General features: G+C 37.7%; 2 long non-coding RNA genes across 3 annotated transcripts in view; one reads left to right on the forward strand and one right to left on the reverse strand.

The window, feature by feature from the left end:
* LOC110357939 (uncharacterized) lies at positions 1-25,898 on the reverse strand. Of its 2 annotated transcripts, XR_010472179.1 has the most exons (4): positions 25,474-25,898; positions 19,308-19,415; positions 7,215-7,282; positions 1-4,823 (listed from the first exon to the last, which is right to left on the reverse strand). It is a non-coding gene; the product is annotated as an uncharacterized LOC110357939 (long non-coding RNA). The 2 variants fall into 2 exon arrangements; XR_002411938.2 differs by lacking the exon at positions 19,308-19,415.
* Positions 12,852-26,205, forward strand: part of LOC135579341 (uncharacterized) — a 23,124-nt gene continuing 9,770 nt past the window's right edge. Inside the window, exons 1-2 of the long non-coding RNA XR_010472180.1 lie at positions 12,852-16,787; positions 18,146-18,273. This is a non-coding gene — a long non-coding RNA (uncharacterized LOC135579341). The remainder of the gene's footprint in view (positions 16,788-18,145; positions 18,274-26,205) is intronic.

The following is a 26,205-nucleotide window of genomic DNA, read 5'->3' on the forward strand; positions in this document are numbered from 1 at the left end:
TAAGGAAAAAAGGAAACAAAGGTCTCTGTTGCTATGTTAGAGACATCTCCAATGAAACTGGAAAATTGGTTGTCAAGGCATTCTGATGAGTGGTGTCAGGGATATTGTGCTGGGGGTATGCTACAGGCCACCTGACCAAGAGGAGATGAGGATTTCTAAAAACAGCTAGCAGGAGGTTGCTTCTTGTATGTCCTCATCTTTGTGTGGGGTTTAAACCATGCAGTCATTTTCTGGAAGAAAGCAAAGTGCAAGACATCCAAGAAGATACTACACTGCATATTGGCTGCTTCCCAGCGCAAATACTGGAGGGGGTTAAACAGTGTAGTGGTGTACATGACCTCCTGTTCACAGATGACTTCAGGATCTGAAGGAAAGCTGGAAAGATACATAACAGAGTCAGGACTTTGGCCTTCAGGAAAGCAAATTCAAATCTGTTTAGGCATTTTCTTTGCCCAAATTTCAATTTGTTGGGCAGAATTCCCTCTGGAAACTACCATGAAGGAAAAAAAAGCATAAGCGAAATGTTTGTTTTTCAAAGAAATCTTCCTGAGAGTTCAGAAATGAACCCTCCTCCATTTGTGCAGGAGGATGAGATTTTGGCAGAAGAGCTGTTTGGCTAGGCAGGGTGCTTCTGGATGAACTGAAACACAGGAACACACAAGAAGTGGAAACTAGGCAACAAAGGAGGAATACAAACAGAATTGCTTGAGCATTTTGAGCAAAATCAGAAAGACCAAAACCCAGCTGCAGATAAAAGCACTGAGGAACATAAGGGGTGATTGCAGAATATGCTAGAATCAGAGGAATGTTCAGGGAAAGTGTGGGTCCGTTGATAAGTGTAGGACAAACAGATGGTACTGAAAAGGCTGAATGACTCCATGCCTTTTTAGTGTCTGTCTTCACAAGCAAAATGTTCTGTACCAGCACATGTAGGAGTGAGGGGGGGCAACAGGGGGTATGGGAACAACAGGTTAGGGACTGCTTAGAGAAACTGAATGTATTCAAAACCTGGGACCAGATTAGAGTCACCAGAGGGTGCTGAAAGGGTTGACTGAGGTGATGCTATTAGATAAGGTTGCCAAATTTAGTTATGCTAAAGATTTTCTGGCTGTAAACGATGTTGCCAGAAATTCTTGGATTGATGTTTACAGTTAAGGACAAGGCTGATAGCCCTCACCAAAACAAATAGCCAATGTTAAAATATTAGGTAAGCTGTATAAAGTAGGTGAGGGGTTTCCAGAGAAGAAATAAGTACGTATTGCAGAATGCAAAAAATAAGTGCATCCTGAGAAGTCATATATATTGCCAGAAAAAAGAGGTTGTTTTTTGTTTGTGCCTAGCCTGTTAAATTTAAAGGATGTGCTTTGTGCTGAATATTCTCATAAGGCCTGCAGCTGGATGATGCTCTCTCATTAACTATCTCTCCATGAACAAAGTGTTTGGAATTTCTGCCTTAGCCCTTCTGCAGACCAGCAAAAGCTCTTGCTTCACTTTTTTTTTTTTTTTTTTCTAAATAAGAGAAATAAAATTATTCTTTATAATGCAAAGCAGAAGCATGAGTCTTGGTCTAGTGACCTATCCAGCCAGGGTGATCAGGTGATCCTGAAGTACTTATGATTCCTGTCTCCACATTGGTGTATTTGAGTTATGTTTGAAAGTCTAGACTATATTGCTAATGCAACCATCAGCCTCAGTGGTGCAGGGTACATATCTTGCTTGTTTTCTGGATTATTCAATCCTATCTGCCATACATCTTGTCATTAGTTCTGAGATACCTCCAACAGTGTGTTCGTGTATTCTAAGTGAATGACCTAAGATCAATTATTTGGTTTAACCATGGTCCTTATCAGTCTTTCATAACTTTTGATCTAATGGACTTCGATTGTGTAAACGTGTGGGATTTCTTTTTTTTGTGTGTGTGTTTGTATTAGAGTATGAGTATTTATACATGAAGAAAAATATCTGCAATTCACTAGTCATTAAATCAGTAGTGTTATCCCTGGTTTGTACTGGGGGAAATGAAGGAAGGAGCAATGACAGGTTTATTAGAGAGCAGGAGGTAGAAGCAGAAAAACAAAGCAGAGAAAGGCCTCTGAAGGAAAATGTCAGTGTCTAAAAATGCAAAGCGTCATTCAGGTGATTGGTGCCATGTTTCGCTCTGCTCTTTTCTTCCTCTCACTTTTTTTCCTTCACATTTTGGTTATCCTTCATATTCACATACGTTCTTGCTGCTTCTCCTTTGCTTCCTGCTATGCGCCTTCACTTGCTGCATGGTGTGCATTATACAAAACAGTCTGTATTCTAGTTTATGATAACTACTGTAGGACTTAGAACTTGTTTTTCATCTAAACTCCCACAGGGATCACCAATTAGATCGATATCATACTAGACTGAAGGAAAGGTGTACCCAGTTCAAAGACACAATTGGAGGAGTCTGCGCTACAACAGGATAGCTAGTATTTCTCCTCTAAAATTGGGATACAATGATAGGATGAGCGGCAACAGGCGCAGACTGAAGGATGGGATATTCCTCCTGAATATGAGGAAAAACTTCTTTACCTTGAGAGTGACAGATCACTGGAACAGGCTGCCCAAAGAGTTTGTGGAGTCTCCTTCTCCTTCTCTGGAGACATTAAAAACCCACCTGGACACATTCCTGTGCGATCTGCTCTGGGTGAACCTGCTTTAGCAGGTGGGTTGGACTAGATGATCTCCAGAGGTCCCTTCCAACCCCAACCATTCTGTGATTGCCTCTCAGTTCTAAGACAGTTCTGTGACCATCAGGGAATCCTCACACTGCTCAAGGTTGTTGTTGTTGTTGCTGCTTCTGCTTTTGAAGCTGCTCGGTGAAACTAAGTAGGGAACTGACCCATGTAACAAGCAACCCAGAATGGGTATATTTAAAAGTTCCTGTTCCTGGTTTAAACATAGCTGTACAAATTCATGGTCCCATAAAGAAAAGAGAATATGGGAATGAGAGCCCAGCGGTATGGAAGAGAGGACTTCATTAGATCAATTTTAATGTTCAACTATGACCTCAGCCCTTCTGTATCTAGTCTTTCCCAGTTCGATACGTTTTAGCCATATTATAAATCTGTGTCTGCTAGCAGCACCCTGAATATAACACAGTATCAATTAAATATTTCTAATTAAATTGTACATAAAAAAAAAAAAAGTTGTAACATTCCTAAAAAAACATGCAAGTGGTTGGTCCTAAACAGATTAATTGATCATCTTGAAGAATTGTTGGCATTTGTGCAGATATTTTGTGCAGCTTACAGGATCTTTCAGCTGTTTCATGAAACAGGCGTAGGTCCTCTAGTGTGTTGCTTTTGAAGACAATATTTCATTTTGTGAACTGCTCACCATCTTGATAATACTTGCTTGTGAATTGCTCAGCATCTTGATAGCTTTTCATTATAGTTGATTTAATAAATTTGTGACAAGTACAATTAATGTCTTAATAACTCTTGGCGTAGAATGTACATTATGCTTTTAAATTCCATTTTTTTCTTTTGTTGTTTTCCTAAAGAACCAATGTCATAGCTTTGTAGTGGTTCAAAATCCTTCCTGAGCTTTACCCATCATAAACAGACCACTAGGTAATCTGTACTAGAGTCAGGCAACAGATTGATTAACTTGCACATACATGACTAAGAAAAATGACTGTAGAAATATATTCACTTAGCTTATTTTTTTTTGGGCTTTAATGTTATGTTTTAACTTCAAGTATCAAGGACAGCAGTGACAGGTTCAGTAGATTTTTTTGTGCCATTTACACCATTTATGCCATTGCACTTTATTTATACTAAGTTAATCTTGCTTTTTTAGACAAAGCATGAAATGAAGTTACAGCATTTCATTTGCCTAAGACTGAAATTAAATAAGAAGATCCAGTGGATCACATACATATCTACACAATTATGGTTTTATACAGCCATGCCTCTGTTCAGTTTTTAAAACACATCAGGTAAGACAGATTTTTTCTGTATGACTAAAAATGGACAGAGGGCTCTGTGAAGGTGAAAAGGGGAGACAAAATTGAAGAGAAATATTGAAGAATTGAACAAATAGCTAAAATGAGGAGGGAGTAAATCAATGAGTGGGAAAAAAAGACTTGGGCAAAAAGTGAGAAAGAGGAAACAAAGGAGGCAACAGGCAATGAAAGGCAAATCATGTCAGGAATACATCTGCTGCTTCTGAGTTCAAAATTCAACAGGGTAAAAAGAGTATTGTAATAGTAGAAAATAGATGGAAGGGAAAAGAGTATGAGAAGAGAACAAGTGAAAATTATTATTATTATTTTTTCTCAACTGGCTTGTGTTCCCTCTAACATGTTATTATGCTCTGTATTGGCTGGAATGATTTGGCCCATTTTGTTTATTGTTTCCTCTTCCCTGTGTAATGACTCCTCTGTCAAAATGGAGGTGATGAGCAACTGTTAGGCATGACAGCTGCCGTGGATCCTGCATGTACCATCATAGATGTATAGAAAAGATCTCAGCCCTAGCAAGAGCCAGAAAACTGGCCTTCAGGTGGCCCCAGCCTTGGGGTCACTCTCTTACTGTCTCCCATTTGGTTCAGTAGCAGCCATGGTATGCAGGGTCCCACGTCTGAGACCTGTTGTCCTTGATATCACGCCAGTTAGATGATGCCAGTTCTGGCTATTATGATGATGCAGCACAAATCAGAGAAGCTGGGGGTGTTTTGAAGAATAGCAGGCAGATGGGATGCTGCAGAGAACTGGCATACAGGCTGGTATAAAGAGTTAAATCTGTGTAGGACTGCCAGGCGATGAGAGAGACATTGAAACGCTACACTTCCTGTGAAAGACAAGTCACATAAGCAATGTTTAAATAAGTGATACTGAACTCAGCAAATAGGTGTTCTACATATCACTTACTGTGCTTACAGATCTTTAATTCACTGATGGTTTCTGTACTCTCTTGACCCATTGTAATAACGACTGCTTTACCCATCCAAGTGGCTGACTTGCACCTAGTGGCAGAAGTCCCAGGCTCACTGCTCAGTGCAGGACTGAGCTTTCAGAATGTTTCACCTGCTGCAGTACTTTTACTATTGTATTTCTAATGGTCTCATTACAGTGGGGATATGCAATGTCTCAAAAGACGAAAATATTAATAGAGACTATTGTGTATCATACTCTATAAGTAGTTCCTTTTTGCAAAGGACAATGTTATGAACTGATAAACTGAAGGTTAGGATTAAATCAGTCATTGCTAAGGAGATAACGTCAGAGAAATACAACTTCACTAATTCTCTCTTGCTGATTCTGCTCTAACTCGTAATGAAAGGATTAGATGACAAGTGTCACTAGCATTATATCTGGTGCTAAGAGATTGCTGATAGCATGATAGAAATCTGGGCTATGAGTATCTCATGAGGAAGGTTATCTATAGCATAGGTTGAACGTGGAATCTCCTTTTTTGTACTCTGACAACATAATTACAAATGCGTCTTGCTCCTTATACACATCGACTCTTTGCTTTTTCTTCTAGTTTATCAGGTAGCGTAGTGTGCTACACAAATCTGTCATGGTCCTTGACCTAAAAAAGTCTGAGCCCAGCTGATACAAAGTCATGTAAAATTGGTGTGTTTTCACTCTGAGGGATGTTGTCAGGCTTCGAGTGAAGCTCAGAAAAACCCACAAAGTACAGCAGTGGGTAGCAGGACATACATTTTCCATTTCAGCCATGAGAATTCTTGTTGCCTCAGTTTGCCAAGTTCAGTTTGACAAGAGCCTCATAGAGGAGTTGCATAAGTAATCCAATTGAATGGCTGGGCAGATTGTCATAGATCCTTGATGAAAGATGCAGGACAACTATAAGGTATTATTATTATTATTATTATGTTTTTCCTCAGAGCTTTATGAAAATTATTTGAAAAGTTTTGCTCATTCTGTGTGGTAGAAATAACAAATCATTGACAACTAGTAACAGCTTTTATATGAAGTCTTGCTAGCCTGCCACTTTGTTTAGAAAATAAGTTCTTATTTTTCTCTAGTTTTATCATTCATTTAATATGATTCATTCTAGTCTCTCTGCACTTGAATTTCTTGCATGATTAATTCTATAGTATTAAAAATATGATGAAAGGCAAACTTTATAAAATAGATGGATAATTATGTTTCTTATATTAGTCAGCGAAACAAATGATGAAAAAAGACACTGTGGCCTGATCAAAACCATTAAATAATTTAAAATGAGGCCTTCAGAATCAGGTTAGAAGAATTATATTGAAATAATTGTTATCTTGCTTTATAAGCTTTCTGATGTGTCCTATCTCTTGCAGGGCTTTTCTCTTGAAGAATGTTAAGCATGTATTTGTAGTTAATTTGCTGATACTATGTGCATGAGTTATTACTTTTTCTTAACTTCAAATTGTGCAGTTCATTCTTTTCATTCCTAAAAGGATAAAGGCTGGGATTTTCCAAAGGAGCTTAGAGAATTTAGGGCTAAATTTTTAAAGGTTTCCTGAAGATTCATATAGATGCCAAAGGGGATTTTTCAGAAGCATTCAGCTTTGTATTAAAAGAAATAGAGGAGGGTATTGAAATTATTGAAAATCATACTGGGTTTGTATCAGTAGCCTTTAAGTTCCTAAAGTTATTAAAATTGTCTTCTTTGGCTATGTCTATTTTATTAAATAGTGCAACACAGTAGGAGTAGATCTATAAAGCAAAATGATGCTGAGAAGCTGACATTGACATTGTTTTGTTTTGGAGGGTTTGTCTTCACATGAGCTCTAATCCTGTCCCACAGACTAAATTAAAATTAGTAGCTGGAGAACGTTAAATATATCACAGGATCCTAGGAGTATTGTTTGAAAAGAACTCTTGGAAGTCCTCTAGTCCAATCTCCAGCTTAGTGAAGGACTATTGTCAGCAGGATTGGCGGTGTTTTTTTTTTTAGCCAAATATCTAAGCCTGCTAGGAATGGACACTCCATGGCCTCTCTCGGGAGAGTGTACTGCACTGCTCTCCCAGGGAGAAGTGCTTTACAAGTCCAGTTTGAACCTCCCGAGCTGCAGCTTCTGTCTGTTGCATCCTGTGTTATTCTTTACCAAGGAAACTTTGGCTCTAGGTCTTGTTTCTTGCCCCAGCTGTGAGCATTAGCTTGGAAGCAAATGAAGCAGGAACGTGCCTTTGCAGCCTTCTCCCGTGCAGACTTTGTACACACCACTTTCTAACTTACCTTTGGATGTAGACCCAGTAGTTCAAAGCTCTCCTCATTAGGTCACCATGTCAGTCTCCTAGTGCACTCTGAAGAAAGAAAACAAAGCCCTACTGGTTACTCAGGTATGCACACAGCCATTCTGCCACGTATGTCCACTCCTCTCTGAGTTTTTCCTCTGGACCAGAAGGATAGAACACTACTTTGACTTTTCTGTGCATTTCCTTTGCACCATTATTCTTAGCAGCAAGGGGCAGTAGTCTACCCTTGATGAGTCTCCAGGAGATTTTCCCATTCAGTAGGGATGGCCTGTGCTGTCTGTGAGTTCCTGAGATTTTGATTGCCTCTGAAACAATACAGATTAAGCCTGTCAGAAATCTTTTGACAGAAAGTTCTGGTTGGAAAACGTTAATTGAAAAAACAATCAAAATCAAAATGGATCTTCTACATTAATGTTGTTGAACTGCAGTATATTCTTGGGCCAGTATATTATCTTTGCCTTGATCCTCCTGTAGTCAGGAGCAGAGAATTCAGTGGACGTACCTAAATTGCCTACTCAATTCTGGTCCTTGATTATCCATCAAAACCCTGTTCTGCTTTTATTCCCTGGCATCTTGCAAAAAACATCCCCTGTTCAGTAAATTTAGATAGATTTTCCCCAAGATCTCTTATAGACTTCTATGCAAACACACTGGAAGCTCCAGTCAGTTTCCAGCCTCTCTTCTCATATTTTGACTAGTGGTATAGAGCTATAAATAAAAGTAAAAAATACAGTTGTTACCAGTAATCTGGAGACCCAGGTGTTATTCCAAAACTGACATTGATTGTGACATTAGACCAGACACATGACTCCACTCTACCCCTCTCACATATAGGGGAAATAAAACCATAATGTATAATTCATTACTCTGTCCATATGGGGTTGCTATAGCTGTTACATCCTGTTACAGATACCTTAACTATCAGTTTTGTCACGCAGAGTTTAACAAGTCAATTAGAATGACCTTAAGTTCCTGCCTCATCGGGGATATCAGATTCTGGGTGCACAATCTGGTTATGGCGGAATATGGTAAAATCTAATTTTCCAGGCTGTCAGCTGACTTCTTGGGTACAGTGCTTCATACTACTGTGAAGTAAAAGTTGCCCTTTCTATGGATTAGTTGCCTTTTTGCAAGTTCCTCTCTGACTCTGGCCCACAAAATCTTGTTTGTGTGTTCATTGCCTGAAATAAATGTATCAGGAGAGGAAAAAGTGCCTTCCCCTTCTGGAAGCTTTGGTGTTTTTTTCCCCATCAAGCTTTAGTTTTGTTTTTATATGGTTTTGTCCTTAATTAGGCTCTTAATTACTTTCCCTGAAACTACAGTAAGTCTCCTTGCTTTGTAATTCTCATGATCTCCTGTGACTTCTTATTTTAAATATAGATGGTGTTTTATGTGAACAGATTGTTATCCTCAAAAATAATTGCTGTTGTAAAGCCTGTATTTTGCATCATGTCTATATCAACACTGCTTCAAACTTTATTTCATTCAAAGTTTTCAAGACAATCCATGTCCTGTGCCCTGGAGAATGTCAAATATATTGACTGTTTTTCTAGTTTTGTGCTCTATTCTTCATAGTTATTCTGGGTTTATTGGAAAAAAAAAAAAAAAGAAGATACTTCTTTCTTCCATTAGCACTACTCCATCTGTGGTCGACACTGATGTAAAAGAAACAATAAACTCTGAATAAAATATGAAAGTGTTCCACTAAGAAAGTGAGGAGAAATAGGCAGGTGGGTCAGCAACATCAGCCAGCACATGGAAGGCAGAGCCTCTGGTTTGCCTTTTCACAGGGTGGCACAATCTGCAAGGATGTGTAGCAGGGGGATGTCAGCTGCTTTTGAGTATCTGGTCAAGGACCTTTTCAATGTGGCAAGGGATAATCAGAAAAGGAGGAAGCCAGAAACAAGAACATAGAGGGACACAAACCTGACAGACAAATGATAAGGGAGGTAGTGATGAGAAGAAAGGCTGGTCAATCACACTAATTGATGAGAGCCTTTGGATGTGAGAATGTTTATTTCAGTGAAGTTATCTGGGGACCTGACAAGGGACCTTGTCCATTGGGAATCCAAGGTAAAAGGGGGAAGCCAGAAACTCAAATATACTAAGACACAGACTAGAAACTGCTGGGGGAGGCAGCAGCAGATCTAACATCACCTTATAATCAATATTTCAGATACTGCATCATCCGTTTTAGAATGCTGTGGGCTAAAGTACAGGTCATAGAACGACTTCCTATAGGAATATGCATCTGGAGCCTTCTGCCTCTCATTAAGTTAGGGTGTACCTGTTGGTCTGCGTTGGGCAAGAACCCAATAAGCAACAGATACTATTGGTCAGAAGATGCCTGCCCCCTTATGTACTCTCAAGAATCCAAGGCAGTGTTGTGATTTGTCCTTCCAAGTGGGAACACAGGGTCGGGGTGTTGGCAGGCACAGAGTGCAGCACTGGGTTGTTGCAATGCGGTCAAAAATGTGGAGAAGGAGGTATAGGAATATAGGCTAGGGAGCTGAGAAGGGAAGAATATGTTTTTTATGCTGTAGAGTGGTTGACCAGAGGATGTAAAGGATAATGCATCTAGATGACAGTCTGCAGTGAGAGGATGGGGGAGCTGGGGGCAATCAGCTGAATATGGAATATACTCTCAGGATCAAAGGCTGACAACTGCCTAAAATAGCTCCAAATAAAAGGCACATCTAAAGCCATTGTATATGTATTCTTAGGACACTTTCTAGGTGTTTTTCAAATTTTGCCCTTACGAACAAATAGTTTTCAGCACATCATTGCAAATGATAAATGTACGTGGTTTCCAGATGAAATCTCAAAATGTGAGGTTTAGAGATTAAAAAGCAAAGTAGTGATCCTGCCTCTCATCCTGATGGTTGGAAATTGATCTGTTACTGTGACTATGAAAAAATGCAAGATCATGTGTGTGTAGCCAGGTTCTCTACCTGTGTAAATGATCCAAAAATTTCAATGATGTTTTGGCAGCTGATGGCTGTTAGTGATCCAGAGAAGCCTCTTTTTACGTGCTGGTGTGAACTAATGAACCATTTCTGTGGTCTGAGTGAAGACAGGCTTTTAGTTGTCTGTTATTTATAGTCTCTAATTTTTGCTCTGCATTTCCCTTTTGAACAAACACTTATCTAATGCGTGAACTTGTTATTGTTAGTTTCTTCAAAACAAAGAATGCAAATGTGATCAAAGAGCTTATAGATAATTCTAACTATCAATATGATACAAAATTAATAAATTATAACAGTTTACTCAATGATGGATTGGAAATGACTATGTAATGGCATCTGTTTCAGGAAACTTAAGACTGTAAAATCTGAATGAAGTTGAGTGTTGAAGAAAGTTCCAGTAGCTCTCCTGTTTTATTTCAGTTTCCTATAATTTGATACAATAATATGTCCAACCTTTTTATTAATATCTTCAATGCACACAAGTCCCATGTATTTCCTGGTAACTGAACTAAAGCTAGACATTTTTTCTAAATCCTGTTTCAGAACATGACACTGATTATATTTGGGATTTTTTTTTATAGATTGTTTTTGTGAATTATTGGGCGATAAAGCAGAAGTATAGCATAATACTACTTCTCCTGTTTATGGATTCTACAGATATGACACTATACACATGACCTTGTTCAAATATTCCTGTTTCATCAGGAAAAAATAGTCCAAAAAAGCTAGATATACATAAGAAATCGCCCTGGCAGTCATAGATAATTTCTTAGTGTTTATTGTTTCTTTATCAGATGAACACTTTATTCCAGGTTTTAAATCCCCTAGATGGCACTATAGAATGCAGTATTTAAATGTTTCATACAATGCTGTTAAATAGACAATGTTAAATAATTTTTCTTTGAAAAATAAACATTAATGAGTTGTTTAACAAAATTAAATAAAAGGCAAAGATTTTGTTTAATACATGTAAGGTAAGATACATGTTTGGTTTTTTGGCATGCACAAAAAGTGGATTGTCATGCCAGAGCTGTGCCAGCTCACATACAATCCTTTCTGCTAGTGTGGTCCAGATGGTAGCTGTCAGATTCAAATACATACTTGGGCCTCCAGGTCTGAACTGGAAAATAAGCGTGTTCAATCCAAAGGGATTAAAAAGCAGGAAAGAAAACAAGTGCTGTTGTTTTGTATTAGAAACATACTTGGCAATTGAAAGTACTAAAAATGTGTATTGCAAATAGTTGTTTGAGACCAGGTAAAAGATTTTAACATTTTAATTGTCATTTAAATTTCATGCTTTAGTGGCAGGTACCTCATATGCTGAACCTCATGGGAATCCTGATAGTTTGTGTTACCCCATAGCATTTCTTTTGCAGTTGGTATGTCATTGTCTGCAAATCACTGCAGTAAATACTGTACTGTACTGCTCAAAAGAGAGAAAAACATTGCCATCTGCAACTACAGCTTGCAAATTACAGCTTGCAATCGTCTGCTATTAAATAAAGACACTTTAACAATATTTTGGGTTTTAAATTAGCAATTTACATCACAAGACGCTGAAAATACTAGTCTCTTAATACTGTAATTTTCTTTCCTTTTAACCAGGCATCAACATGTATTGAATTAAAAAAAAAAAAAAAAGTAATACAAACCAATGTTTACTTAAACAATAGCCACCGACAGCAAGAGACACACAGATGGAAATCCAATAGCTTCTATCTCAGTGGGAGGTTTCATTTGAGGACCTTGATGGGAATGTGATTGGACTGCAGCACTCTAATTTACGTCATGGAGAATCTATCATGATGTCTTTTTTACTGCACTGCTATGCTAAACCAGATCTCCTATGAGAAACTGGTCTCAAATAGGGAGCAGGAAGGATAGATGTTCATTGAAGAAGAGGAAAAAGAAGGACAGTTTAAGGTACTGAAAACACAGCCTAACTCACAGTAGTCTGCTGTCCTATGGCCACAAGTAATAACAATACCATGCCTTCATTTCTTTTGAAGAGTCTGGTAAAGAGGACAGCAGAGAAGCTATAGGACATATTTGATATGCAGTACATATTGCCCTATAGGTTAAGGAAGGAACAGAATTGCATAATGTCGTGCCAGTAAATGGCCCATAATGTCCTTTTTTAGTGTTGTTACTTCATTTCCAGTGACAGAATGAAAGAGTGGAGAGAAGTAGCCCATTATAATGGGCACAGAGCTCATTTTTTTCACCCAGGGAATCCTTGTGTCAGCAAAATGTATGGAGAAATCCTTGACAGATAAAGCCCTAGATGTAATGGAAAGTGCCAGCAAAGAATTCTATGATGCAAGCATAATTTTCTGTTAAATTCTACCAGATGGTCCACAAAGGCCTATAAAAGTGCTTTCCTGTTATAAATCTTACAGAATTTTTCCTCCCAGGGCTAATCTTGTAATCGCTAATCAGCTAAAGCTCCATGTGCTTCCTTTACCTTTGAGTACACACAAAAGTATTTTATGTCTGTTCTGCCAGGCCTTTTGGGGAAAGCAAATTCTTTATTATTGATCAGAAGGTAAATCTATTAAGGGAGGTTGAATAACTTCCCTAGCAAAGTACAGCCAAAGCCTGCTTAGGCATCTGGTGACACACTGATTGTGCTGTAATGTCCTTTACTTCCATGCACTTGTGATACTCCTAAAGTGCATGTTCATTTTCTTCCCAGTCATCTTTCACAGTATAAATCTGTACAGTCTTTGAGTCAGGAGCTGGGAATCCTTGATTGTCCTCTGGAATGATCCCTATCTTTCTGATGTCTAACCAGTGAGTTAGGCTGCGTTTGGGCTGAGGTGTAGGTGGGTGCTGCGGCACTCAGAAAGATCCTGATCCCTCAGTTCCCCTGCAGCGCGCAGTGGAGGGAGTGCCAGGGTACCCAAATACTGGTGGGAGTGTGAAAACCTACATGCCAGTTGGGTAGACATGCCTTCTTTTTCTTTCTTTTTCTTTTTCTTTTTCTTTTTCTTTTTCTTTTTCTTTTTCTTTTTCTTTTTCTTTTTCTTTTTCTTTTTCTTTTTTTTCTTTTTCTTCTTTCTCTTTCTTTCTCTTTCTTTTCTCCTTTCTCCTTTCTCCTTTCTCCTTTCTCCTTTCTCCTTTCTCCTTTCTCCCTTTCATTTTCCTTCTTCTCTTCCTCTTCTCCCTCCCTCCCTCCCTCCCTCTCTCCCTCCCTCCCTCCCTCCCTCACTCCCTCACTCCCTTCCTTCCTTCCTTCCTTCCTTCCTTCCTTCCTTCCTTCCTTCCTTCCTTCCTTCCTTCCTTCCTTCCTTCCTCTGTAACTTAATTATTCCACCCTAGATATCCTAAGATCCTGAAATCAATTTAAGACTCTGCTTTAGCCAGCAACATACTATATGAACTCTCTGTAATACTCTACATGATATTCAGTAGCAGTAGTGAGAACTCTAGTAGAAACTTAGTAGCTGCAACTTACAGACTTACTGTAGTCTTCGATACCTTTAATTTATTCTGTAAACTCTTAGGATCAGGCCTATATCTCACCATTTATCGATACAAGATTTAACATAATCTCAAATGAGCTGTGTAGAGACAGCTGTGATGCAAATACTTTTCAAAATAAATATTTTATTATTGTAAATGTAAATTTATTATTATTATTATTATTATTATTATTATTATTATTATTATTATTATTATTGAGGTTATTTTTTTCTTAATCCTTTTTCTTTTTTCTCTGCTAAAAAGACATGTACCACAAAGGTAGGGTATACACATTTCCACAGTAGGGGGAAATAAGGAGGAAAAAGTCTTTTAATAAAAATGTAATCTTACTGAAATGTAGCCAGTTACATTCAAGGCACATACCAGTCTCAGAATATTGTTTTTCAAAAGTTTTATGAAGTGCAATTCCTTTATTGTATGCCATTCTCTTGGTCCATGCCAAGTAGTTAACAAATGTCAGTCATGATTCCAGCAAAACCACCATGATGGCAAGACCTGCTTAGATTCTTACAGTGATTTACTAGCAAAAACCACTAATGCAATTACTAGCTTAACTTTCTAGAATTTTTAGTCTGATTAGTCATCTCTCTGATACCATTTATGACTCTATATTACTATTTCACTTAAGAATTGATGCCATGCATTCTGTTTACGTATCAAATTGGTTTGAATTTAATCTTGTGAGTCCTGTCCAGATCGTTTCTGTATCTAACTCAACTGGTTTTGCTGCTTCAGAAAAAGCATGCCCAGAGAACTGCTCTTGGCCTTTTATTAGGTGCTATTTATAGTGCCTTTTGGTGATAAGGACCACTGGATAATGGATAACTTTTAATTTCTATGCTGATTATGGACACTTTTATCTAATTTAAAAAGTTTTAAAAGGCTTTTTTAACTGGCCATACATCCTGTCACTAAAGTCTATCATCACTGAACTGACTTAAATTTCCTATGACAAAATGCGCACAAATTCCTGTATGTATGGCTTTAAATATTGAGAAATACCATTGAAGTACTGCTAACATTTGCTGCAAAAATACAACTACCTATACTTTAGATAATAAGTGCTCTGTCTCTTCTGAACTCCTATTTCTGTATGAAAACTGTATATGTTGTTTAAACTGCGGAATAGCTTTAATTTTTATGTATGCTTGTTAGGACGCTGTGCTTAATGCTGAAGACTTCATATAGTTCTCAGCTTGAGTTAAATATATCCTTTTATTTTTCAAGTCCTGGCCATTATTTCATGTTATATTAGTAATATAAAAATTATCTATGGATTGCTGAGAAAAAGGGAAGAAAATGTGCATGTTTACATTTTCACACATGTAATACTTGCCACACAGCTTTTGATAATAATCCCTTGGATTGGCTGGAGGCCAGTTTATTTCTTAACCTATCACAGAACAGCTGGAGGCCATGTGTAACTGCAGACTTGCCAAATCCAACATTTTTGGCTCATGGGCATTTGGATTAGAGAGACTGTGGCAATCCAAGTCTACTTCATAGAGAAGCATAATTTAGGCATGGTTCCTGTAATCCTGTCAATGACAGTCTGCATTATCACAGGCTGAAGGTTACACTTCTCACTGATCTGGAGAAAATCTTGATTAAACGTATTATCTTAAAGATTAACTTAGCTTGATAGAATTTTCCCAGATCTCTAGCTCTGATTCAGAGGATGAGAGAGAAAAAAAAAAAAGAAGAAAAGGCTTTTAAAGAGATTAAAAAGTTAAATTAAAGGATGAGCATATTGTGTTCTGGAAAAAGACAGATTTTCATTTTTGGATCTATGACGGAGCAAAGATTTTGCTGATGCTAAACTGAAAACTAATGGGCCGCAAACTGGATGTTCTCATACCTGGTGACTCAGAAGCAGAGCAGGACATGATTCTTCTTTCAAAAGATGCATGTTTTTAATGAGTTTGAATGTCTTTGTACAGGCAGTAAAAGATGAAGTAATGCCTTTCTCCTCTTAACGTCTGCTGTGTGGGGTCTATTCCATGCAAGCTTTCAGAATGTGACCTTTTAAAGTGTATGCAATGGTTCAGCATGTAGTAGAAAAAGTAATTTTTTTAATAATTTTTGAAAGGCATTGCTTTGGGAGTTCAGATTCTTGGCAAACTTCAGTGTGTAGATACCAGTGTTATAGACACTTCAGAAAGAATAATAATTCATCTAGATTACAGGATGTTCACCCAAGGGGCTGAGTGTTATTGCCAAACTCTAAAGAGAGAACAGGGTTGTACAGATTCCCCATGCAGCTTGTGTTTAGTTTTATGGAAGACATTGTTTTAATTTTTCTAATGATCCCCAATATAGAAATTACATTCTAATCAGCGCAGGAGTCCAATAAATTTTTTGCTCATGCCAGCAAAAGGATCTTCTAAATATGAAATAGTTTTACTCAGTAAATATCGACTGGAGCTTGATTAGAACATTGTGTTGAAAGGCGTATCCTAAATTTTACTACAAATTTTTACTACTGATAACTTCTGAGAAACAGGCAGTAATGCCAACAATGTTTCTTTGCTTGAAGATAATCTTCTCATCTAAACTTCTGTTTTTACCTGTGCTCTTCCTCAGAGTTATGCAGTTGGCTCCCTGGATAGTATTCACAGGCCTGCACCAGATGCCCAGGCTCCTAATTTTTCTGTGATGCGGGCTAAAGTTCATCTAAATGCAGGAGCATTTGTAGTTTTGGAGCACTCTCCAGGGCCCACCTAGCCACAGTTGCAAGGTTGGCAAGACCCCTTCAGCTCCAGGGGGTCCAGCATCTTCTAGAGCCCAGGTAAGTTATTCAGAGTGACCAGAGCTTGTTTTTTTGCCCTTTGAAACAGTGCTGCTCTTTTCTTGATATACTAGCTTGTGTGGTGGAGTACATGATCACTTGAGGAATAGGTCCAGATCCATGGATCACTTCACTGTTGGAAGACAAACCTTGTACTTTGCATGTTTTGCTGCAGACTGCCTGATGTTAAGGAACTTATCCCGTTGAACCTGGGCTACCCTGTGAAAAAAAAAGATATCTCTATGATAGGAAACACTGAGGGAAAAGAGCTTGAATCTGTCACCTTAAACTGAAAAAAACCATCTGGGATGAGGTAGGTTTGAGATACTGTCCCTGACTGTAGATATGTCTATGCCTTTTTTTAAACTAAATAGTTGTTGAATGAAAACCAGAGGCAGTATTACCATAATGTTCATCACAGTTTGAGTATGTTCCTATATCTCCTTTTGAAATACTTGCAAAAAAGAAGGGGAAACGCAATCTGAGCTGGCAGCCTTGCTCTGTGGAGGAATGAGGGTATTTTGCCTCTTCTCTTTGAGGCCACCTGGAGCTTCATTCTATCATGAGCGTTTGCCATCCCCTTGCTCCTAGAGCACTGCAACTCTGGGCTACGTGTCTCAGCCTCCATGGCCGCAAAGTCAGCAATCAGCTCTTGTCCTGACTGCCACCGAGTTCTTCAGAGCAACTGCTTCACAGACCTCCTTTTCTAGACATCTTCTGCTCCTCTGGTTTGAGCACTTTTGCTGTAACTTGGGATACATGACAACTGGGAATGTGACCCCTGTTTATTGTCTTCAGTGATGCTCCTCTACTCTGCAGCATCCTGGAGGTACCTCTACTAGTCCAAGGAAGGAGGAAAAATGTACATATCTCTTAAATACTGTTGTCATGCTGGTATAAAGCTCGCATCTAAGTGCTGTGGGGCATTAAGCTCAGATCTTCAACTATAATACTTCAGATAGCAAAAGCAACAAAGCTGTGATAAACATAGTATGAAACAAGGGATACTTAGACTAGTTACATGGCTCTTTTAGAGCAGACTTGAATGTTGCTTCAAAATGTTGCATACTGCCACATAGATCCACTTTTAATGAGTTATAAAAAAAATTCCACTCTTGCACATTTCGTATTTGGCCATTAGGTTTTCTTTGCTATTACCTGAACTGCTGCTAAGGCAGATGGCACTGTCTAGTTCCTGTCGTCAGTTGATGAACTTCAGCTGTCTCCAAAAGATGCTATTTAAAGAGAGCTTCTGCAGGAAAAGAAAATGTGACCCTGTTGTCCCAGTGATAAAAATCAGTGTATTGGCTAATTGTCAGACAGGCTAGCAATCATACAATGATGATGGGCACCTGTGCATTACTGGAAGTTAGCCACTTCTCTTCTCTTCCTACAGGGAGGAATTTAAATATGTTGGTATGTGTTTTTTTTTCAGAGCTCAAATGGCCTTAATTTAATGGGATTTTTTCCTTTTTTTTTTCTCCTTGTTCAGAATTAGTCCCATGATGATTTTGTGAATAGATATGTATTTTTTTCCATGTTACTTTCAAATCATAAGACAATATAAAAAAATATTCAGCTCTAACTTTGGGACTGACATGGTCACAAGGCATGAGAATCAGAAAGTAAGGTCATTAATTGCCTTCTCCTCTGGTTTTGGTCCGAGAAAAGGTGGCTCTAATGCAGTGGAGAGAGACTTCTTGAAGGTGAACAGTTTGGCCTTTCTGCCAAAAATAGAGTGAGAAGTGATTTACAAACTGCAGAACGTGCATGGAGCCCTTGAGACTACTGATCTTCATGTGAGTACTTGATTTGTTTGTGTCAGTGAACAATCTTAGTGCTATATACTGAGTTTTATTTTATAAAAGGCTCTTATTGTTGATGGAGAATCTAACATTTTCAGAGGCAAGTGTACTGCCTGCACACGAGTATGTCAAATGTGAGGGAAATACTTCAAAGTTGTCTCTGTCAATAAGAGATGAATACAAGATCCCTCAGAACACTCTGCGTCATCCAAATAAATGAGTTTCAAGCCTGTGTAATAAAATCTGGATACTTACATACTGTAGACTGCATTCTTTAGAGTCAGGAAGTGTTTGCAGACTTGGAAGTCATATCTTGTCTGCATTATTATTGTTTGCAGTAGTTACAACCAGAGGTCTCAGTCTCATTGTAGTTGGCATTGCAGAAAAAATAATGAAGACAGATTTTTTCTGAAGTACTTTTTCTCCTGAGCTAGAAAATACTTTCAAAGAGGTAGAAAAACATTGAGTGCAGTCACTGTAAGTATTTTCATGTGACAGAAGTTTTTCCTTCTGCAGCTTAAAGACTGCAATAGTGGAGGTCAAAGTTGTCTCCTATATACTTAGAGAATCTTGACAAAACTATTTTATGTGCAAATACTTTACTCTAGATTTATCTTACAAAATGCCAGAGGGCTATACCTTTGGTTACCTTGTTTAGCTGCTGAACATTTCGTTAATATCATTTAACAAAGCTCTATAATTTATTATTATATTTAGTATTAGTTCTCTTGAAAGGCACAGCTCAGCGATTTTCATAAAGTCTGTGTGAAACACAAGTATATGGTGTGAAACTGAATAGACCTTTTCCCTACAACTAAAAAATTATTTTATCACCTCTCTATCATTTTATATTTCCACAGTGGCTTAGACTTTATGTGGGATGAGACCCACTGGATATGTCTGTACTGCTCATAAAGAATTGTCCCTGAAGAGGTTTTGAAGGCAGTCTGTTGTGGTCGGCTTGACTGCCATGCACGTACCTGAAACAGAGACCTCAGTGCAAACAGCATGCCCAGCAGCATACAAACCTGTCTGGCACACTTCTATTATCTGGAAGGCACTAGCAGGCTGTGCTTGCAGGTTTGCTTTCCATTTTGGCCAAGTGTCTGGTTTTGAGGAGAATTAATAGAAAATTCCTGCCCCAAAGAGAAAATTAGATCAGAGAAAGCAGATGACCACAGTTATCCAGGAAACTAAAAGTTTAACAAAAAAAAACCAAAACCAAAACAAAAAAACCCCCCACAACAACAACAAAAACACCACCCCCCCCAACCCAACCCCCCAAAAAACTGAACATGAAGGGAAAATTCCATTCTTATTTTGACTAAAGCCTCTGAAGAAAGACCGATTATTGACAGCTAAATCTCCTTTGCTAAAATAATAATGTGACTTCATATGTGGGAGCTGAACTCCAAGGATGGCAGGTAAATTATCCTGAGGCTCCTGTGGGGCATAGTCACTAGGTAGGCTGGGGGGACTCATTCTGACTCGATGATAAAGATATTGGCGTAGAGATTTCTAGAACTGAGTCCACTAGATTTCTAAATTCTCGTGGTAAAATTTGCCCAAATCGGTGATACCTATTTAGATTCTAATTTGCCTTTCAAAAATTCTCCAGGACTGAAGTTGCAAGAAGGAAAATTGACCACTTCACAGGTTCTTCCTTCCTGGGCTTCAGACCACTGGCTGAAACCTCTGCTTTCCCATTAGCAGAGACAGAAGACCATTGTTTTGGGAGCACAGGCACTTTATGTCAGAAAAAAGAAAATTTGCTAAATGTGATTCTAGAGATAGCCATGACAATATCTTAAACCAGAACAGTTATAGTGGAAAATAGTGAGCTGTCTAAAAAAATGTCAGCTTTCTTCTTGTACTACAAAAAATATTATTTTGGATTATTGAGTTTATCTTGACTAGGACCTAGGTGATTTTCGCGGATATCTTGCCTTTGATTTTCAGTGGGATTCTTGATAAAGCATTCATTTCTCATTGCCTCAGTTCTTCAATGGGAAAAATTATAGTTACTTCCAAGAATATTTAAAGATAAATGGTATAAATCTTATGAGGCAGTGCTGAGGAGGGCTGTATAGTTGGACTACGAATTATGAATTTGGTTAGAAATGCTATTTATGACATTACCTTCATTCAATGAAGTAGGAAAAAAAAAAAAAGTTTAAGCTTTTTGCAGATTCTGTGAAAGAAACCACAAAGTGCAATAGTCAAACAGAACGGAAAGGTGCTCAGCTTAGAGGAGTGTTTGCTATAAGCAGCTTTTCAAAGTTAATGAGAAATATCCACGTAAGGGGGATTTTAATAAGCATTCTCTTGCTGAGTTCTACATTTTTGGTTAATTTAAAATAAGTCATCCAGTTTAATGTATCAAAAGGCAGCTACATTCCAACTCTGCTGTTGAATTTTCGCATGGAATCACAGTTTTTATTTAAATACATGTATTTGAGTCTCAAGGTCATATTAATTCTATTACAAGAGTCTGTTTATACTTTCTGTACTATTTTTTCTACTTCACAAAGGTTTGTGGATTGATTGCATCCAATCTGGTAACTCTGACGGACTAGAGAAATGGCCATCATTTGTTAAGCAAACCCCCTAATTAAGAGTTAAATTATCTAGCTTAAAATAAAAACTGTATTTCTAGCAGTAGTAGTGTATGAAAATGTTTTAAGTCTTTCTTATGTCAGACTTCAATATACTATAGAATCAAGAGTTTTTTCCAAGCAATTTATAAGGTATAATCTACTCCTCCTTATAAGCAGTATAAACTGTGTAGTCATAAGAATCTGAGAGTCAGAGGAACACAGATAAATTAGCAGACTTTGAAAGCTTTATATGAGTATGTCCAATGCTATTACTGCTAACCGGAGAGGATGCTTTAACTTTACTGTTGTCAATGCATTGTGTTGTTGAAAGATGTAAAGCATCTATAGGACCTCTAACCTTTTAAAATCATCTGCTTCACAAGCAAAATAATCTTCTGGATAAAACCACCATTTAAGCTCCTGTTGTGTTGCTATTTCACTCCCTCAGAGAAGATAACGTGGTAGGTGGAATTATCTGGTAGAAAATTGTCAAGAATTATGTTCTGAATGACAGCTACTGTGTTAGCACTCTGTGATGGATTCTGAAAGACTGATGGACATTTTAGAGTGAACAAGAACATTTTCTCCAAGTATAAATTAAAAGAAGTTATATGATTTTAAAAAACCTACTAGCAGTATGCAGAATCTATTGCTTAATTCTATATTCCTTGAGCCAAGTGCCTGCTCTGGAATCATCCTATTTCCTCAGTAATAGCTAATCATACTACAGGAACTAAATTGCATGCGTCCATTTACTTAACTTTGTAGAACACATAGGCAATTATGGGAACTAAGAAAGGTTATATTGGCCATCAGTCATTCTAGTTTTATACTTTATTCACCCTGTGGTGCCTTGTAATTGTTTCTTAAATGACCTTATTATGTTTGTGCAAAATGGAAAATAGCTTACTTCACTTGTTTAAAAATTATTCAGATTCCATGTGTTTCTATTCATTAATTTTTACATGCAGGTTGCTTAAATTACTTATTATAAACTGTACTTCTGTGGGGTGCCTACACTAATTGGTAAACCAAATTACCTGCACCAATTGCTTCTTGTGGCAGTGATGCCGTAGAATGTATTTATACCTGTGCACAGACTTTGCCTCTGGTGGGCCTGCACACACCATAGTGCTCAGGCATTTTGATGTGTCTTAGAGCCTTAGGGAAAGCAAACCACTGCAGATCATGTGCATCTGGCTTCAGTTTCTGCCCATGTATTCTTTATCACATACCTTCACCTGTTTTGCTCCTGCTTGCCCAGGATAAAAACTTAATACATGTCCGTTTCTGACAGGGTGAGCTGAATTCTGCTTAGTAAAAAAACCTACTGAACTAAATTATAGTGATCATGGGATTTCTTTGACCATGAAATATATCACTTGTATATCACCATTATTTACCTGAGTAGATGGTATGCAATAACATTACTGTAATGCACTTTAATGTTACTCCAGTAGTGGTGAGAAAAACAGATTCTGTGAAATGGCCGTGGATTCCACCTTAAGAACTGAGAGTCTAAAGTCACCTAAGCAGGTGACTTTATCTCCTCAGTGTCCTCCTCAAGCTTTCTGACACCACCAGGTAGTAAACAAAGCCACTCTTTTGTGGGAAAGATAAGCTGTAAACCACTGATCACATTATGCCATGTAATTGAAGGTAATTAATGATTGTACAACTACATACAATATCTTCAGGTCATATCTACCTCTTTAAATCACCAGGAGTAAGGAATGCTCATCAGTTTTCTGAGTCAAATGAGAGACATAGGACAGGCTTTTTTTGAGAGAAAGGATCTATTTCATGGAGGATAATTCTGTATCTCTTTCGTGACTGAGAGCTTGGGGCTTCCTGCTGTCAATTTTCAAGTTAATCTTAACCTCTAGTAACAGAGAATACATTGCTTCTGGGATGCCTGATCAGAAAAGCAACCTTTGCCTTCCCTCTCTCCCCAGGAATGCAGGGTTGTAACCGCAAGAGCAAAATAACTTTTCACATTGCAGCAGTCTTACTGCTCAGAACATTAGCACTAATTCAGCTTGGTATATATTGCAGCTATAATTGTCAGTAATCAATCAGTGAAACTATAGATTTTGAAACTGAAACAAGTTGGTAGATTCCAGCATGGACTCTTTATTGAAGCTGTCCTGCCATGCAGAAGGGGATGGGATGCAGGGTTCAAGGTACTGGACTCAGTGGCCTGGTGCTGTGAGCTGGGAGGCAGAACACATGCTTCTATGTTTTTTTCTGTACTCACTTAGTGTCTTTACAATGCAGAATACCTAGGCAGTCCTGACAGGAGGAATCAGAACCCAGGAAGAAGGCTGAACCAAATTCCTCTTAGGGTTTGCATTTTTAAAAAAAGAGAGAGACAAAGGGGCAGGCAAGGAGAGAGAAAGAAAGAGAGAAAGAAAGAAAGAGAGAGAGAAAGAAAGGCAGCTTCCCTTATATGTTGCTTTTCTGCTTAATGGAAAACACTGATAACATTACACATTTTTCTTAGCCAGAGGTTAAGTCTTGCTTGAGATTTCACAAAAAAGACACTGGACTCTAGTGTAATCTCTACACCCAGTAAACTCTAGTTTTAGGTAGATATACCAGAAATACCACTGACATATGTGTTCATGACCACAGCAGAAACAGGATTTTACATGGAACTCTTTTTTTCTCATTCCAGTATTCATATTTTTTTTTTTAATTTAACAAAATGGGTTTGTGAATGAGTGTCATTCCCAAGGACTCTAGTTTTTAAGACACTATAGTAAATGGGCTGGGACTCCAAATTTCACCTGCAAGGCTGAGCATCCGAAAATTAAATACAAGGATGCTCAGCCCTTCCAGGAAAATGTTCTTTTCTAAAATGGGACTTTTTTTTTTTTTTTTAATTGGGTTGCTACTCTAGATTGGGACAAATCTGTCTCTGTGCAATGTTGATATGCTTCTTTTTTTTTAATTGCATCTGTTATATCTGATGATTCATACATCTGAGAGGTATTGTGAAAACACATTCATGTATGTATGTACATGCTCTGGTATTATGGTGGTGGGGTAAGGGAAGCCCATGAGTATGATTGTGAATTTCCTGGAGTTGTGCAGAGAAATAAAAATGAGTAGGATGAGATTATTGTCATTTTCAACCACTCAGCTGTAGATGCTAATGATCAGATTTGTGCATTTATTTATTCACCTAGCAGTTGTTCCCAGGAAGACATCTTGAAAATGTCTTCTGATGTATTTTTATAAATTGCTGACAGAGCAGGTTTTACAAAGCTTAAAACATTAATTGTTCAAGTCATAGTTTCATCTTCACTTATGACCCATGTGCTTTTTAATATATAGTAGATTACTGTCCTGTTTTGTTTGTTTGATTGTAATATTACATTATTTTTAGGTAGTATGATATAATAATATTAGATTTCAAGGTATGATGATGTAGAGTTATATATAATAAGATATGTTTGTTTTATTATAAGATATCAAATAATACATCATCAATTTAACACTGTCTCTAGAAATACGACCTATGTCTTACAGTTGAAGCCAGGAGTCAGTAAAATAATAGTATTTTAATGTGTTATAATGTTTTTAATGCAGATTTTTTTATTTCAGATCACAAAACATACTTTGATTTAAACAAGAACAGAGAAAGCAGAGCTTTTTCCATAAGAAAGAAAACTAAAAAAGAGATGAGAAAACAGAAACTTACTTTCAAAAAGGCATAATATATTTTCTGAACAATATACAGTACCTTATCTTAATTGAATAGCTTTATCCTGCAACCATTTATGGAACAGCAAAGTACAGAATGAGCTAAAAATCTCACACATACTCAGTTTTCTTGGTTTAATTTGCAAAGCTTAGCAAATTAGATTCTGCAAGAAAGAGTCAACCTTTGCCCTTCACAGACTATTTATTATTTCATTTTGAGATGAAATTACAGTAACTTCTTTCTCTTTTCTTCCTAGTCAAACTGGTGAACAGTGATTTGTTTAGCATACAGCAAGAATAGTATGGAAAAATAAGAAGAAAAACAAGTACATATTTTGTTTTCTCCGAAGCCAGAAAATAGCTATAGTACTAACACCAGCTCAGAAGAAAATATGAGGCTGTTTAATCTGTTGAGAATTTGGCAGACAGTGAGTGAACACCCACAGACAACAAAGAACATAGTTTCACAATCTTTTCTGTCCAAAAAAAGCCAGAATTTGGCCGATGTCACATAAGAAGACACGGGGGCATTGCTTACAACCCTGCCCAGGAGGCATTGGACCAACATTGCTTAAATTATAAGAAACTTTTTACTCATCAGTCTGAAAGATTGTGACAGATATTTAGACTTTGTCCACAGTGAGGACAGGTTCTTCCCCACAGCTTTGCTCTGGGTATCCTTTACAGTGCACTGTTGCTCCCCCTCCTCATACTGTTGTCCAGCCTTCACTACTGATTCATCACGAATAATATCTATTATTCAGCATGGTATTAACATCCCACCCCCATATACCTTCTTATCCCTTTCCATCCGCAATCATTTTAACACTATGGCAAAACTAAAATTCTCCCTTGCAATCTGAAACAATAAAATATTGAAATTACTTACGATCAATGTCTCTGAGTATTTTTCCCCTGGGATTCTGTGTAAAAAAAAAAAAAAAAAACAAACCAAAAACCAAAAAAACCTCACATTCTATAGCTCGTGAGAAGCTGCTCACGTATTCACAAAATATGCTGCACAGGCTAAAACAATGTTTAAAAGCCTGAAAAAGCATCTAACTCCCCCAAAATTCATTGTCTTTTAATTCCATGGATTAGTGTTTATTTTCCCTTTTGTTTAGCTGTCAATGCATTTTCCAAGTGACAGACCTTCTAATATTCCTGTTAGAGGAGTAACAAGGTAAATAATTCCCCAGTCAGGATTATTTTTCCCCCTGATATTTAGTAAAAGAATCAAACCAAACACCCTCCTTAATTTTATCTCATTATTCCTGGAGCTATAACCCTTTTTTTGTCACTTAGAATAGTGCCTCTCCTTCTGTAATGCTTTACCATGAAAAATTTGTAGGTTATTATTGCTCTCCTTAGTTGTTGCTTAGCTAAGTGATATATGTTTGACAGACTGTAATTGTATGAGCCCCTGGGAAGTAAAACTGCTAAGTTGCACACAGCTCTATTTGGGATAGATATTACAAGGTGTGTCAAATGCAGCCAGATGTAGCGCATAAACAAAAGAAAAAAACCTCAAACTCTGACTAAAAGAAGTGAGAGGGGAGAGGAAGGGATATATATATATATATTTAAGCCAGTTATAAAAATATCCATTATTTTCTAATGT

This window comes from Columba livia, chromosome 4, assembly GCF_036013475.1.
Source record: "Columba livia isolate bColLiv1 breed racing homer chromosome 4, bColLiv1.pat.W.v2, whole genome shotgun sequence".
In the NCBI taxonomy this organism is placed as follows: Eukaryota; Metazoa; Chordata; class Aves; order Columbiformes; family Columbidae; genus Columba; species Columba livia.